Raw genomic sequence first — 7,039 nt, 5'->3', positions numbered from 1 at the left:
TATCTAGCTTGAAACAAAAGTAGATATGCTGCAAGGTTAAGCCATAGGTAGTTTGCTGGTGGGCCAGGAAATGATAGATTTTCTAAATCTTATCCTTAAATACTGGCTATAACAAATGCTGATATAGCAAAATGTAAGCTTTTATCATCAGACAGCAAGAGGGAAACTTGAATTAATAAATGCAACTTACCTCCAAGTCCTCTGAAAAGAGGTGAAAAAAATAAATACTGTATTTTACCAGTGTTCCCCAAAAGCATTACTCTAAGCATGCAGGAGGATGCTGTGAGCAGCTACAACAGTGAGATTCAATCCAGAGGTAGGTTCAAGACCAAGAGTTAGGAGAGTGGTTGACGAAATCCTCCTGGGGCCAGTACCATTTCATAGAATGACCATTTGTGCTGGGGAATGAGTCTATGACCTATCTTTTTCTGATTCAAAAGGACATTCCTAATTTTGACCTTGCTGAATGTAACAGGCATTTTTGTACCAGCTATTAAGAACAGCTAGTATAGAGGATAAGACTGGCATAAAATTATTTAGCAAGCACATGCTAGCTATTCCAGTTTGAAGTCTACCAAACTATAAAATCAGGGAGGAAATAAATTAAAAGTTGAAGATGGAGCTGTTGTTCCTCAGGATGAGAGAAAAATGTCTTACCAAAAGAGGGATTAGGCTCTCACTTAACTCTATATGGAGAACATCCTTCTCAGGCTAGGTAGAAGATGGGGAAGAGCATTATCAAAGGCTGACCAGGTCACTGGGAGACCAAAAGGAGAGCAAAAAAGGATTTAGGAAGAAAGCCAGAAGAAAATCTTCTGGGTCCGACTAGGTAAGTGAATCTAAGGCAATGTACCAAAGATATGCTATCCACTATACCAACATGGAGCTGGTGACAAAATATCTGAAGACATTTTAAACCCAGAAAAATGTATAAAAAATATGTTAACAAAGCAAATTAAAACCAAACTTCCAAGGGTAAAATCTCCTCAGATCTGAAATCCAAGGTACTCACTTTTCTAATTCGGTGCATTATTAGAAAAAAATAAAAAGTAACAAATGTAAAGATTTGCTTTATTTTCTACTGGGGGAAGAAGGAGGATAAATAGAACTGTTTTCCAATTTGCTCTCCACTGTATACACACATACCCACACGCATACATACATATACACACACACCAAAAATACCCCAACAAAAAAACAAAATAGAAAACTGAGAATCAAACACCAAAACACCCTCAAACTGCACCAATACTTTGTATTTTGACCAAAAGAATAGATCCTGGGAGGAAGTGCAAAATGCAAAATCAAATGACTGAAAAATGCTGAACAAACAGCATTATCAATATACAAAATATTTATATTACTGAACTAGTAACAGTTGATGTTCTCCATGTCTGTAAAACTTTGGAACCACATAGCTGATTTGTTAAATCTAGTCCATGCCAGTTTCCAAACTCCAGAAAAAAATTTTAGTTAGCTTCATCCTTTGATGCCTCATCAATCATCCTCTTCATCAATGTCTTCTGGTTTTGGTGCTTTGCTATCCAACACTTGCCGTGGGAATTGTTCAACTAACTTCCTAAGACTTGTTAAGCTGTCAGCACCAAGCTGACTTAATATTCCAGGAAGCATTTCTGTGATTGGTTTGGCTTCTGCATGACCAGTAATTGCAAAGGTGTTAGCAGAAAGGGAAGCTTGGACTTTGGGATTGTTGAAATGAATAACTGTCCCATCGTCTTTAATCATGTTCACCTCTTCAATACCAGCTATATTATTCACAGCCAGTTTTTTTTAGAGAACTCTGGAGTTTTTTGTCATCAGCTGTAGCTGTTCTATGTCCACCTTCTTCTTTCTGCGAGCTGTACCCTTGCCCCCTATCTGGACCTGAGCCTGAAGTTTGGCTAACTTTTCTTGATTCATGCTGTTGGTAAATCTGAAGCAGGGAGGGTCCTCCAACAACAGCACGCGGCAAGAGCAAGATGGCTGCCTCAGTCGAGAAGAGTTAGGAAGTTTGTAACCATCATGATATGGACAGATTTGGTTAAGAATCCTCAATAAATGTTAAAAACTAAAAAAAAAAAAAAAAAAAAGCCTAGACTCAGAGATGGCCTGCAGTTATTGATGTCAAAACGCCTGAACTTCTCTGACATCCTTTAGAAAGAATCCAAAAGTTCAGAGAAATGGATGCAATGGAATGGATCTACCCCTAACAATACCTCCTGGGAAGACACATACAATACTCCCCTCACCAAGGCATTTAAAACATGCACTGATGTCCTTCCTCTTCCTTCCCATTCCTGAGAAATTCCCTTTGAAAGCCATTTGCTGGGGAGAGAGCAACGGAGGCATCTGGAGGGCAGGCAGTTACAGCCTGAGTGAGGTAAGGGAGGTATGGCATAAGTTTATGGAGCCCAAGTAGGGTACGGAGGGCACCTGTGCAGATATGGAGACAGTCTAGCATGGAGTGTCAAAGCCAAAATAGGGAGAAGAGAGAGTTCATGTAGAGGGGTGACCAGACATAGGGTGCTGGCACATAAGTAGAGTTAGGAGAGTATCCATACTAGCGGTCAGTCTAGTATAGGGACTCACAGCCAGGGCAGGGCAAGAAGGGCAACCCCAAGGAGGGGTGGCTTGGCATGGGCTATCAGAGTCCAAGGACAGTGAGGAAAGCGTCCACATGGAGTGAAGGGGGCTGTGTGGTATGAGAAATGAAAGCCCCTTGCAGAGGGAGTGGCCTAATGACAGTGTCAAATCCCAAGTAGAATGAGAAAGGTATTAATGGGAGAAGTGGTCTGGCTGGGACATCCCAGCCTAGGTGGGATTAGGAGGGTATCCACGCTGGAGCACAACTCAGCATGCGAAGTTAGAACTGGGCAGGATGAGGAAGGCCTACAGAGTTGCAACTTGGCATGCAGTATAAGAGCCCAAGTAGAGTAAGAAAGATGTCCATGATGGCAGGCAGGCTCATACAGGATGTCAGATCCTGAACAAGGTGAAGAGTGCATCCATGAGGGTAAGGTGGCAACCTAAAGCAAGGTGTCAAAGAGCCCAAGCCGGGCCAGGAAGGCATACATGCTGTGGTAAGGTCTGGCGTGAGGTGTCATATCCAAGAAGCGTGAGTAGAATGTCCATGAAAGGGAGAGACTTCCTGGAGTGTGATGTGATAGTCCATAGAAGATGAGGACAATTTCCATACAGGTAAGGAAGCAGCCTAGAGAGGGGTGTTTGAGCTCAAAGAGAGTTAGGATGATGCCTCCAGAAGAGGTTGCCTGACGTGGGGTATCAGAGCCAAAGCAGTGTAAAAAAAAAAAAAAAAAAATTCATGTGGGAAAAGAGACAGCCTGACATTGAGGGTTTAGAACCTGAGTAGGGAAGGGTGTGAAAAGCATTTCTTCAGAGGGGTGGTCTGGCATGTAATGTCAAAACCTATGTGGAGTTAAGAGCACATTCACAACAGTGGAAGAGGGGCGGGGTAGGCAGAATGCAACATCAGAAACTTAATGGGATAGAATGGGTATGCCCACAAAACATAGCCTGGTACAGGGTGTCAGTGGCCAAGAAGGATAAGGAGGGTATCCATGCAGAGAGGTGGCCTGGTATCAGGTGCTGAAGACAGAGTGTGGTTAGGAGGGTATCTCCATAGACGAAGAGGTAATGGAAGAAATGCAGATTACATACACATGGCCTAATGAAATTATTAAGGATAAATGAAGCCAGGTTTCTCACTGTCAGAGAAGAGAGTTACCAATATGAAAGAGAAAAAGACTAGAATGAGCCTTGTGGTATTGGGTTGGAATTGAAGGTATTGATGAGAACTCATGGTTTTCAGTTTAAAAGTAAGTGTAAAGGCAACTGGCTAGATTAGATAGGACAGCATGCGGCTCTTGTTCTCAGACAGTTGTGAGTTTGAGCTCCATGTTAGGTGTAGAAATTACTTAAAAATAAAATCTTAAGGAGGGTGTATGATCTGATGAGCACTGGGTATTATACACAACTAATGAATCATTAAACACTACATCAAAAACTAATGATGTACTACAGGTTGGATAATTGAACTTAAAAATCAATCAATCAGTAGAAACAACAAATATATATACATACAAATACAGAGGTACCTGGGTAGCTCAGTCTGTTGAGCATCTGATTCTTGGTTGAAACCAAGCTCAGGACATAATCTCAGGGTCGTGAGATTAAGGCCTACATCAGGCTCTGCACTCAGCATGGAGTCTGCTTAAGATTCTCATTCCTCTTCCTCTGACTTTTCCCATACTCACACATTCTCTTTCTCTCTAAAATAAATAAATCTTTTCACCAAAAATAAATAAGTGTAGATATAAATGTGCATATGTATACACACATTTAGATATGTAGACAGCTAAAGAAATAAATACACACACACCCCTCTACATACACTTCCTAGCTGTCTGCTGAGAGGACATATAAGCAATGATCACACATAGTACCCAGATATTCTAAATACCAGTTTCTGCTAAAAGAAATCAGAGCACCTTGAACAAGTGGTTTATTGCAGGGGTGGACAGGAAAATGATAAAATAAGCCTGGAACAACTTTTTGTTCCAGACAGTAAGGAAGCAAGAAAGTGCTCAGAGAATGACAGGGCATGTCAGAAGGACAAACAAGCCAGACTAAAGGGACTCCTGCTGCCCAAATCAGTGAAAATCTGAGCATCAGATTAATGAGAGTAAAAAATTATTGGATAAGATAGGAAACCATGAGTTCATACTGATATAAATAAGTAAATAAACTTTTTTTACATAATTCCTAAGTATCTCCTCAAAAAATACTTACCAATTACAAAAGGTAAAAGGATGAACTGCACAATGAAGAAGCTGGCAGATACTATCTTAATCAAGTGATCAAAGCGAACAACATTAGTTAGTAATAGAAAAAGTACAAATCAATTATTACCAATGATGACCAGTCTAGAAATTACTTGATTTTCTTGATATCCCAATATAATGGTCCATTCTATTGATGATATTATGCTATATCAACCCAGTGAGTAGGAAATAACAAAGAAACAAATGTCTTGGTGGGACACATGCATTTTAGAGGATAAGGGATAAACCTTGGAGAAGTTCAAGCACCTTCTAGTTGCTGAAGTTCTAAGTGTCCAGTGGGTATGGGGTATGTCTGTATATTCCTTATGAAATAGGATATAACCCCCTGCACTTGTACCATCTACCATAAAGAAGAGGGACAATGCTTGGTGAGTCTCTTTGAATTTTGAAGGCAATATTTACCATATTCGATTATGCTGCTCTGACCCATCTACCAGGAACCTTGTAAGGCTGCACTTTTGAATGAAGCTCAGAGCAAGAAACAGCTTTGAAGCAGGTCCTGATTGCAGTGGAAGTTGATCCGGCCCTTGGGTCTTATTGGACCCCCAGCAGACCCAATACTATTCTAAATTTCATGTCTATATCAGGCAGAGAAGTAATATGAAAACTATGACAAGCCACAGCAGGAATCACTGTAAAAATCACTATGGATTATGAGTAAGGCCATGCCCTCCTCTATTGCTAACTGTTCTGCATTTGAAAAATAGCTACTGGTTTACTATTGGGTCCTGATAGAGACTGAACACCTGACCACAAGACAAAAAGTGACTATATAAATCACACTTGTCTTCATGAACTGAGTGCTATCTGATCCACCAAACTATAACATTTCTCACACAAAGTAGCATTTTTAAAAAGATAGAAGTGATGGAATTTCACATCCAGAATGACATATGGGGAGCACTGTAATCACTCCAGAAGCAAGTATAACTGATGAAAATAATTTTAAGAGCCAACCATTTAAAGTCCCTGGAAATTGTTATAGAGTAAACAGTAAATATAGAAACACTTCTTTAAGAAAACCTACTAAAACTCAATAAGAAATCCAAGAATCTGTGGCAGTTCAGCCAAGACCCATTCCCCTCCTCCCCAGCCCCAGCTGAATTAAATGGGAGCTCCACTCCAGGAAGATGTGGCCAAAAGGAAAAATCTCTCTAACCTCTTGCTCCAAAACAAGGGTTACCATATTTCATTGGGAGAAACAAGCCAGCACTTTTCATCCCATTCCACTCCAAGCTGAAAAAGCTAATTTCTGGTGAGTATGGTGAAGAAGTTGGGGCACCCTGCCTTTATCCAGCTCCTTCTCAGAGCAGAGGTTCTGCACCACACAGAGCAGGCCGGAATACTGGGCCTAATTGCCCTTGCTCCACCTCACTCTAAAAGTAAAGTCTCCATGTCAGAAGAAGAAAACAGATAGGACCAGAGGCTTCTGTATCCAAACAGTCCCCAGAGAATAGCTCAGAGGTTTTGTTTTTTGTTTTTTTGTTTTTTGTTTTCCCACCCTATGGGGCAAGGCAGCCAATAATAACAGAGGGCTCCAAAGTTCTCCTCCTAGGAACTGACTTAATTTAAAACAGAATGTGGGGCAGTTCATGACTAAGGGTGGTCTTGGAAACAATGGACATTTTGGTAGTAAGCAATTAAGAGAAGACTAATAAATCCATGAAAGCAACAAGGTAAACTCTAGGCCAACAAATTTACCAGAAACAGTGAGGGAAATAGAAGGCTAAGACTAACCCTCCAAGGTCAGAACAAACTTCAAACGTGCCTCAAAAACTATCCCTACAGAGGAGCTCAATTTTAATTGGATCAAACTGTAGAGCAATTTATGCCCCAGAGCATTGTCTAAAACAATAGAGCAGTCAGGCAGGCAATAGGGGAGTCCAGGGTGCCTTGGTGGCTCACTGGGTTAAAGCCTCTGCCTTCAGCTCAGGTCATGATCCCAGGGTCCTGGGATCACGCCCTGCATCGGGCTCTCTGCTTAGCAGGGAGCCCGCTTCCCTTCCTCTCTTTGCCTGCCTCTCTGCCTACTTGTGATCTCCGTCTGTCAAATAAATAAATAAAAATCTTTAAAAAAAATAGTGGAGTCCAACAACTGAGTGTGATACCAACAGAGATAGTCCTCTCAACAGAAAGAAGAGGGAGAGATACATTTAAAGACAACACTGCTGAAACAC

At 41.1% G+C, this 7,039-nt stretch overlaps 1 pseudogene; it reads right to left on the bottom strand.

Annotated features, from left to right (window-relative positions):
• Positions 1 to 1,037: 1,037 nt before the first annotated feature.
• On the bottom strand, positions 1,038 to 1,992 carry LOC132006833 (transcription factor BTF3 homolog 4-like; annotated as a pseudogene).
• Positions 1,993 to 7,039: the final 5,047 nt, after the last annotated feature.

Source organism: Mustela nigripes, chromosome X (assembly GCF_022355385.1).
Source record: "Mustela nigripes isolate SB6536 chromosome X, MUSNIG.SB6536, whole genome shotgun sequence".
In the NCBI taxonomy this organism is placed as follows: domain Eukaryota; kingdom Metazoa; phylum Chordata; class Mammalia; order Carnivora; family Mustelidae; genus Mustela; species Mustela nigripes.
The sequence above is the reverse complement of the archived record's forward strand: the minus strand, read 5'-3'. Positions and strand labels throughout refer to the sequence as shown.